Genomic DNA, 10488 nt, shown 5'->3' on the forward strand with positions numbered 1-10488 from the left:
CACATGTGTTGAGTTTTAACAGGGTAAACCCATGAAAACCTACCCGACCTGGGTCAGTAATACAATATGCTCTAGAAGTGGTCGTGGTAGTACTTTTCGTAATAACTCATACAATGGAAAAAGCATTCACCACTTGGAGCCTAAATATGATTCAAAAGACAGGAATTTAATTCCATGAATTATGCAGGCATTAAATGCAATATAAAGTCAAAGCATTAATGGTTAGCAACACAGTTGCTCCAATCAATAGTAGTGCATTCAATATTTACAGTGCTTTCATTGTCAAGAAAAGGAAGGGTAGGGTCAATGGTAGTGAGTTAGTGGGTGAAGGACAGGGTAAAGGTATAGTGACATATATACATTTGTTGTTACATAGAACTTGACCTTTCCGGCCTAACATAGGTCAGTTGTTCCCATGTTTGAACATAGCTCAAAAGTACATATTGCTTTAGTTGTTTAATTCTTTGAGCTTGTGGACAGGTGGTAGATTGTCTACGTTTCGACCCCTTGGATATGGAGGGTGATTTATTCCTCATGTTGGGGTCTTTGTCAGGTCAAGGTTGGGAAGAGCACCTAGGGATAATCGAAATAAGTGGGGTCAGTGTAGTGGCGGTGTGTGCATAAGGGGCGAATGCTATTAAAGGTGAAGTGACTATCACCTACTTGTAGAGGGAAGGACGGTCAACGTGCGTTCCCTTGTGGGCTCTCAAGTAGCTCCTGAAATCTAAAAAGATACATGGTGTCAGTGTAGTAGAGTGGTGTAGAGACATCTCACTCTATATACATTATTAAGGGTAAAAGAGTGGAAACTCACTCAACAGCAGTAGTTGCTGACGGGGTAATGATTCTCCCACAGCAAAGACTAAATCAATATCAGGATCTGTTAGTAAACGAGAAAAAGAGGGGTCCATTGGAGGAAACACTCACTTGTAAGCATAGACATAGTGCCAATATCGGCAACAGTTATCACAACACACATAAGTACATAAATAAAACACACGACACTGGATGTAAGTGGAGAAATATTGCTGCAGGTTTATTAGCATAATAAATATGCAAACACGGTGGGTTATCTTACGGGCGATCCCAGGGCAGGCCAGCCCCAAGCCGCCTGCCCGTCTGATAAGCCTAGAGTCACCATGGCAACGCCAATTGGTGTATACCAAATGTTGGGAGGGTCCCCCCCTCCCATCCGTGGACCTCCAGTCCACATGCTTCACACGCCCCCCCGTGATGGGTGGGCGGAGCATACATGGCAGCCCCCGGTTGCTCAGACCCACAACCGCCTGTCGGTTAGCGGGGCGCCGTAGGTCTTCCAGTGGACACGCTAAAGATCCCTGGGTATCCTGGCTTAGCACCACACGGTGCTGCTGCATGCTATACCCCTTGGTATGTGCAGACCCTGGATCGCCCTGTAACTCCTCCTGCAACACAAAGTGAAAATTGTTAGAAAAACCTGCCCCCCCTTTGTCCCTCCGGATGCCGGGTAAGCGGATGGGCGGGCAAGGCGAACGAGCGGACAAGAGGGCGAGGAGGGGGCGGGGACAGCATATGTACCCCCCTTTGCTCCTCCCCGCCGGAAGCAGCTACCTGTCTGGGGTCTCCCTTGGTCAAACCCAGGGACACGACCTCCCACCCCTGTGCCTTCCTGTGGCACTAAGGCGGCCGCCCTCAAAGGGGCGGGCCGCTGCGCAACCCCCCCCCCGGGCATCCTTACATAGTGCCAATATCGGCAACAGTTATCACAACACACATAAGTACATAAATAAAACACACGACACTGGATGTAAGTGGAGAAATATTGCTGCAGGTTTATTAGCATAATAAATATGCAAACACGGTGGGTTATCTTACGGACGATCCCAGGGCAGGCCAGCCCCAAGCCGCCTGCCCGTCTGATAAGCCTAGAGTCACCATGGCAACGCCAATTGGTGTATACCAAATGTTGGGAGGGTCCCCCCCTCCCATCCGTGGACCTCCAGTCCACATGCTTCACACGCCCCCCCGTGATGGGTGGGCGGAGCATACATGGCAGCCCCCGGTTGCTCAGACCCACAACCGCCTGTCGGTTAGCGGGGCGCCGTAGGTCTTCCAGTGGACACGCTAAAGATCCCTGGGTATCCTGGCTTAGCACCACACGGTGCTGCTGCATGCTATACCCCTTGGTATGTGCAGACCCTGGATCGCCCTGTAACTCCTCCACAGCCTTGGGAGTGGCCACCGTCACTACCAGGGCCCCCCACCAAGGTAGACCTATTTCCTTACAACCTGCTGCAGCCAAAGCTTCCCCTAGGTCCAGTAGGAAAAGAACCGTGCCTAAACTAGAGAGGTGCACCCCATCTCCCTCCCGGCACCCTGTGGACTTGGCGTGTATAAGACCATGCCTGATGAAGCCCAAAACCTCTTTGCTCTGCGCAACTGCGCATGGCTCCAGGTAGACCTTTTTACCTACAGCAACTGATACCGGGCTTCTCCCAGGTCCAGCCAAGACAATCTACGCCCAGCTGGACCGGCGGGCGGCCTGCCCCTCAGGACAGGTGCCCTCATCCTTTCTAACTCCCCCGTGGATTTTGACTGAAATGACCGTAAACCTAAAACTAGGCGTTGGTCCAATGTAGCCTTTGAATGGCTGAAGAACAATCCCCTTGACAAGACACTCCTGCCTGACAGTGCCAATGCGGGAGGGGTAAGAGTTGACAAGCCCGCCTTACCTCCTCCTTCACTCAGTTGGAGTATGTCCATCGCATTCCAGTCACCACCAAATGAGAAGCCTTGCCCTCCCAAACTTTTGCTAGTATACCAGGGAGAGACAGGACTGAGTGACCACAGAGGAGGACCAACGTGTAAAATTCTTCACTATCTTGGATACTGGGTACGCCAATTGTTCTCCTGCTAATTGGTAGCCCAAAAGTATTACCCCGGGGATTCCCTCAATCATGTGGACCATATCGCCCCCAAGGAAGGCCACTTCCACAACCTGCATAGCTGCCAGCCAGTGCTGGAGGGCGGGGGAAGTTACCCGGTACCGATACTCGCATCAAAGGTACCTGTTTCGTCGAACTCAAGGGCGGGCTGCTAAGTACGCAACCAAGCTCCGCCCCAGTATTCAGAGGTCAAACCCAAGCCCCTCCAAGTTCTGCTGCTTCACCTGCCTGCTACAGGAATCCCAGGGCAGACCACCGGCCTATAACCCATGCTTAGCCATGCCTGAGCTAAAATACCTCTGAACAGCATGACAACAGGCTAACCACCAGCATTGCGTTCTGAATGTTTCTGACACTGCCAAGAAACGTGCACATAACTAAAGCAACTGGCACCATGCCATAAAATTAACAATTCAGCCTTCTGCCCTACCCAGGCAACCCGCACCCTCTTGGCACTGGCACCCCCCGCCCCAGCTGCCCTCGAGTGCCTGGTCGTGTGTGGCCACAACCTACGTTTCATCACTGCTTCATACCGGGGTATGATGACATCTAACTCTACTGCTGAGTGCCCGTTGCACCATCGCAAGTGTGCCTTTGCTTTGCCTGCTCAGAGTCTGGCTGCAAAGTTGGATGACATTGACACCCCAGCCCAGGGCGAAAATGGCAGCTTTACAGTATCTGGCGCTATAGACGGTCCCCGTACCCTGATGGAACAGATTGCAATTCCCTTGCTCCTGTAGAGCACGAACCCAGAAGCACTTGCTCACCATGGTTCAATACCTTCCTGCTGCTAATCATTTCCTTGCTGAATGTTGACAAATCCATGTTCTGTTAAGGCACTACTTCGCAGCCTGCAACATTCTGCCAGTGCCGAAAAGACCTTTGTCATGCTGCCTGGCCAATCAATCTTGCCCTGTTCTAGAAGCGCCCGCTTCAGCCGCAGAACAAACAACTCGCCAGTAACCCCAACTGGCCCTGATGCGAGACAAACCGGGCCAAGGCACAACAGTGAGTGTACTAACTAATAGCAGGTCTAACCGCATCAACAGGCATCCTCAGCTTACAATAGGCGTGATGGAGTGAGGGTTTCCAGTGAAAATCAAGGTGACAACTTCCCATCTGACCGCCCGTGGTGGGAACCAGTCCTGTATATTCTAGTACACCTGGTCCCAGTTCACCTGTCACTGCCTGATCGACGTGACCTAGGTACATGGTCCCCTTGCATGGCGGCATGCCATTGAGACCAACATCCAGTCCGCGATAGGTACCACTATCTGCCTACGCTACAATCTTGCCTGGCGTTCCTTCATGCCCAGATATACCATGCGCTGATTGCTCTCCTCCGTCACTTGACCCGACCACACCTAGAAGAACAAACACAGCGAGAGGAAGCAGCCTGTGACCTGCCCCATAAACCACCATCCCGCAACAAACCGACCCAATGGAAAGACAAGCGCCTAGCGCTCTACATCCGCGGATGACCCAGAAAATAGCCCATCGTTTAACAATCGAGTAAATAACAACGAACATCCTTTCAGCGTCTGAAGGCCTAGCCCTTCAGAGGCAACCTGGGAGCCCAACGCCAGGCATCAGGACAGGCCTCGGCACCAGTGGCGTGTGTGATCTTTACCCACTACCGTGTGAGGCGGGCCCCCGCTGCATTTTTTTTTATTTTTTTTTTTTATGGTCACTGAAGCAACGAAAACCACCCTAGTTGTTCCTTGCCGCTAGGACATCCTACCCTCAGGAGGCCAAGAACGACCAGGTAACATTAACACTCACTCAACACTAGGCGTAACTCTTTGCTTCGCCTAGGTGCTGGATGCAAAGTGACACCTCCCCCTGCTCCCGATCATAGTGGTGGGGAGCAGCTCCAGTTACATGACATACTGCGCCCTAGCATCGCATCTCTATATTTTCAACGCGAGGAGCACTACCTACCCAAACCCATCTATCGGCTGGTCAGTGCTTTTCGTTGCATATAGTGAAATAATTCACCATCAAGCTTTGTTGCAAGGCCCACCAAGAGCTATTCTACCTCATGTCAGCCTGCCTGCGTGTACGACAGCTGGGCTGTCCCCCCACACCAGTTAACAGCCAATTCTTTAGGAAAGACACCAACAGCGTCAGCTACCAGTATTGGATAAGAATTAAAAAACTGGTCTGCAGGGCTCCCCAACTGGCTCAGGTTTCCGAAGTAGGGAGACACGGTAAGTCCTGCAGGCCACTTGAGCATTAATTTACAGGTCCTCGGCACAAATAGCACCATATAACCAGTACTTAATAGTAAATTAAGTGTGCGAAATAGGTGTTTGGAATTCACCAGGTTTAAGTGGCCGACTGAAACAGGTTCTGTCACAGAGGCAAACATTTGGAGGATGCCAAAATACCCATACACATATCCAACATTTCAAATGTCACAGTGCTAAGATGCAACATCCTGATAAAGAAAAGGGGCTCTGCCTTCAAATGGCACAGGGTATGAAGCCATGAATATTAGAGGTATTCCAAAGTCAATCATTAAGGGGAAATTAGGCAGGACGGCAGGGAAATGCAGTTCAAAGAATCCTGCGATACGAATAAGAGTATGATCATATTTCAGGTATTTTAATGAGATAAATCACCTCATTGAGTGGCCATTCCAATCAATGCTATATGCAGTGTGCAATACATAAGATATTCTTACCACCAGCACAATATTTTAGAATAGAGGAACCGTGGACTTAATCAGTTCCTTCATTATGGAAAGTGGTTAGGGCATAATAGTGGACGTTTAAATCCCAAGAGCATCTGGCGATCCTCCACCTGCAAATAGAAGAAGCAGTGCATCAAGCTTGCCAAGGGGTCAGGTGATTCACTAAAGGGTCCAAAAGAGACAGTACTAGGCAATGTTTAGTAATTCATTGAGTGCAACTGTTAGCTCTCTTTGCAGCTATTGCTGCATATAAATAAGTTCCTCCCCTACTTCTTTCTCCACTCTTCCAGTAGTAAGGATTTTATGGAAGTGTGTACAAAAGTTCCCTCTCTAAATATGTTGGGTTCTCCCAGGGATCTGAACAGTGAGCTATTTAAACGACTGCCTTCCACTACAAAGCCCCTGCATATAGCTGCAGGTCACCGTTTGTGCTGAGTTGCTACTACTTCAGCACATGATTAGTGTGATGAAGCCCCTGTGTCAAACCGGGTCACAGCGCGCGTGCCCGAGCTGGAAAGCAGCAGCCATAATGGAGCCGGACTGGCGATGTGCACCCAGCGCTGGCGAAGAAGCCGACCAACTTCTAGCCGGCTGCCCGCTAGGAGACCCATCCCAGCCTGGGCGACCCTGAAGCATCGGCTTCCTTACACCCCAAGGATCCAGGCTGGCTGTGCGTTCTGCGCCCATATTTATATTGCGCGAACTCAAACCGAAGCGCTATACATCGCTAATAAAATTACTAAGGGTGGGCGTAGTTCGCGAAGTAGCACTTCGCGAAGCTACGCAAAGTGAAGTTCGCACTACGCGAGCTACGCGTAGCACTTCGCAAACTGCGTAGTAACATGTTCGCACTGTGCAAGATGTTGTTTTCAATGATTGCACAGTGCGGACAAGCAACCGGCACTGTGCAATCATTGAAAATGGCATCTTGCACAGTGCGAGCTGTAGTTTTCTGCTGCTCGAGTAGATTTTTACTCGAGCTGCAGCTTTCTCAACGCGAACTGGTAGTTTCTCATCGCGAGCGGTCGCGAGCATACGCGACCCCTCGCAATGAGAAACCTGACCTCCTCGCGTTGGGAATCTCGCCGGGAGGTTTATTTTCCATGCTCGCGATCGCGAACAAGGAAAAAGTCTCGCCGGGATGTCATTTTGCTTGTTCGCGGTCGCCAACTTGACGTTGAGGACCGCGAGCAAGCAAAAAATGATCGCAGCACTACGCAACACTACGCTACGCGTGTTCGCACTGTGCTACGTGCAGTTCGCGTAGTGCGAAGTAGCGCGAACTTCGCAAACTACGCGAGCGTAGCGTAGTGCTTCGCCCAGGCCTAAAAATTACACACTCATGCACGAGGAGAAATAAGTGATGTGCCCAGACTGACGGGATGTGTACGCAAGCTTGAGGCTCGAACCCTGGTTTCCTGCACCAAAAGCGACAGCGCCGCCCACGAACCACATCCTCTCCCAAATTCGGCCGCTTATTAACAGTCAAGACGGAGGAGCACGCGAACGCCTACGTAATGTTCCCAATGTGCAGCACTACCTCCCATTGGCCTGATTACCAAAGGCACAAGTCCTGTGCCGACCCACAGGAAAGGGAACAGAAGTAGTGTGTTCTTGTGCTGATGGGCTATCCGCCTGGCGCCTGCACTACAGTGACACGTCCAGCAGCCAACAAGGGAGGCAAATTGGGGCCCAGTGAGCAGCACCTTCCCCTCCGTGCCGGAGAAACGCTCCCCAACACTGTGTCCCCGGTATTAGGTTTACATATACCAGCGACTTAAAGATGCTTCAAATGAGTGATAGTCATCGCCGGCGGATTTGCAAGGGAGCTTAACTCTTGATTTTAAAACACCGTGCTCCGAACCAAGTTGGATTCACAGCCGACTGTGAAGAGAAATGCACGTGGCCTCTCCAAGGGACGAGGGCCGCCTCAACTCATTCCAAAATCGTGAAACATAACAGTGGTGCAGGGCAGGAGGGTTGTGCACCCGAACCCCGTTTATCCTTGCTCCCCGCAACACGCTGCATGTGCATTCCCTATCTGCTTCTGACTGATGTACCTCCGTGAGGGCTCTCCCCTCACCTGGCCTTTAGCGTGTCGTGGCCATATTCTCTGTAAACTTGTGCCGCAGTGTTCTTTCTGTGCTAGTAATGTTGAAAACGGTGAAGCAGCACCACCCGGTGGCCTGAATGACTCCAGGTGCAATGGTGGGCTCGAACACGTGGTGAACAAACTCTAGAGTTGTTCCTCCGGCCCAAGATGATAAGTACCGATATACCGATAAGTACTATTCTCAATCTGTGCTGCGAGGTACCCTCCCTACCCATAGGTTTTCCATCGTTCGGTGAGACTTGCTTAAAGTGTTAAGATACGACCTCACAGGGCCCGTGTGTCAACCTGCTGGGGGGAACGTGTTCAATTAACAACATGTGATAGTCCCGCCATAATTCCAGCACTGCAGGCCGGGAGCTTAGTCTCCGTGTCCCCCCCGTCCCCTGGTGAACTTACACCCCTGTCCAGCAACACGCAGGTTCCACCGCTCAGCCAGACCCCAGGCACAGCACGATCTAAGTAGGGGGGGGGATGGAGAGGTTGTTAACCCTTTTTTTTTTTTTTTTTTTTGCTTTTTGTGGCCTGCAGGCCTTGTCGCGACCACTGCACGCCGCTGAAAGGGGGGGGGGGCGCAGGCCGAAAACGGGAAAAGCTCATAGAGGCCCCCCCCCATGCCCCACAAGGCTCCATGTGCCCCTCCTGAGGCCCCAAGCGCGTGGGAGTGGGAGCCACGCAAATCCCCTAAGGACCCGAGGCGCGGTGCCGAGAGGCCGCAGGCCAGGACGGGCGTGGCCCATGGACCGCACACGCAGGCTCACCAATTGCATGTAGCATGGCTCCCTACTCCCGCCAAATCCTTATCGCCTCGCCGAAGTGCGACCCGGGCGTGGGAGCGGATGCCAGAAACCGCAACCGGGGTCGATTAGAATCCCTGACTTATAACTTTTAGAGTGTAAACCTGCTGAATTGGGTAGAAATTTACACCACAAGGCTTGGGTTATTAGCGTGCTCTGGCTGCACCTGATGGTGAGTAGCATGACGAACGGCAAGACAACTCGGGTGATTTATTGTTCCTATGACGGCGAGCGTCCTGATAGTTAGTCATTCTTTGTCGGGAGAATTCCCTAATCCTGCCCCTCCGACAAACATCTAGTTATATGTGGTTACGGTAGGGCCTCACTGGGTGAGGTGCCCTGCTGCCGGCACCGCTTCTCGCGCTGTGAATCCCGACGAGGTGCGTTGCTGCCGGCACCCCTTCTAGCGCCGTGAAGCCCGGTGAGGTGCGCTGCTGCCAGCACGCTGGCTCTAGCGCCTTGGGGCCCGGTGAGGTGCGCTGCTGCCGGGCACGCCGCTTCTAGCACTGTGAAGCCCGGTGAGGTGCTCTGCTGCCGGCACGCCGCTTCTAGCGCCGTGAAGCCCGGTGAGGTGCGCTGCTGCCGGCACGCCGGTTCTAGCGCCGTGAAGCCTCAATATAAACCGTCAAATGCTCCCATGAAAATCTTGTGTTCCCCACAACCGCTTTTACCTTGCGAAGTTGGGGCAGAGGGTTTACGTGCCCGCTGCAAAGAACGCTGCAAAGAACGTGCGCCAGGCATCCCTCTGCCGCCTGCAATTCGCAACAATGAAGTCCCAGCATACGACAGTGAGCCCAGACGTTCAACCTAGAACCGCATACCCACCGCAAGGCACACAACGCCAGAATATTGACCGATATTGCAAAAGGGTTGATATAGCTGGAAATCGACTGTGGTTGCGGGGGGGGGGGATTCGAGAGGGACGGCCTACAACCCTGGGGCCTCGAATCTAAGCGCACAACAGCCTAGGCCTGGCGCGCCCCGCGGGTGCAACGCCCCGCTCCCAGCCCAGCCTCGAACCCCGTCCCCCTGGAACCATGGAGGGCCATAACGAGGTGCCCGGGGCCTACGAAAGACATCCACCGCAGGCGAAGCAATGCGATGGAGACTGTCGCCAGGGTACGTAACACGCACCTAACCTTAAGGCCCCAGTGGCTCTTGAAGAAATGGCCCACCACAACACAACACAGCCAGCCCCCACACGCACGGCACCCCCCCCCCGCCCGTGGTGCACCGACCACAGGGCCCCGTCTCCTGGTACTGCCCAGGGACGAGGCCGGGGCGAGAGTAAGGTAACCGGCTGAACTCACCGCGAAAGATGGAGGGGGATGAGCGCGAACACGACGAATCCGGACAGCGAACTGCTACCCAAGGCGAACGAGCGGACAAGAGGGCGAGGAGGGGGCGGGGACAGCATATGTACCCCCCTTTGCTCCTCCCCGCCGGAAGCAGCTACCTGTCTGGGGTCTCCCTTGGTCAAACCCAGGGACACGACCTCCCACCCCTGTGCCTTCCTGTGGCACTAAGGCGGCCGCCCTCAAAGGGGCGGGCCGCTGCGCAACCCCCCCCCCCCCCCGGGCAGCCTTACATAGTCAGGTGGAACAGCGTGTCTTAACTGTGAGCTGTCCCTGCTCTGAAATGGATATAGCGTCATGGAAACCCACAGGGTGGTGACCCCTGTGACATGGGCAATGGTTAGTGCAAAAGCGCTGTTGAAGTAATTTCCTTTTACGAAGTTATAACAACTAGGGTGGCTCTGCAAATGCGCTCGATCGCTGCTGCGTTTAAATGAAGGAATTAAATCGAATCCTTGTTATATAAAAAAGGAGACAAAAGAATACCTCGATAATTCTGGCCGGTCGGGGACAAAGAACACGTGCTACGCTCATTCTAGCAGTGAGAAGTTAGGTCAAAGCCTTGTATTAAAGCAAAAATGTATACAACAGGCATCGCGTAAATGCG

The 10488-nt window shown here is 52.8% G+C and overlaps 1 long non-coding RNA gene across 1 annotated transcript; it reads right to left on the reverse strand.

Annotated features, from left to right (window-relative positions):
• Nucleotides 1-308: 308 nt before the first annotated feature.
• LOC146855119 (uncharacterized) lies at nt 309-882 on the reverse strand. The gene is made up of 3 exons (XR_014980790.1): nt 815-882; nt 664-724; nt 309-573 (listed from the first exon to the last, which is right to left on the reverse strand). It is a non-coding gene; the product is annotated as an uncharacterized LOC146855119 (long non-coding RNA).
• Nucleotides 883-10488: the final 9606 nt, after the last annotated feature.

Source organism: Triturus cristatus, chromosome 4_1 (genome assembly GCF_964204655.1).
Source record: "Triturus cristatus chromosome 4_1, aTriCri1.1, whole genome shotgun sequence".
NCBI classification, from domain to species: Eukaryota; Metazoa; Chordata; class Amphibia; order Caudata; family Salamandridae; genus Triturus; species Triturus cristatus.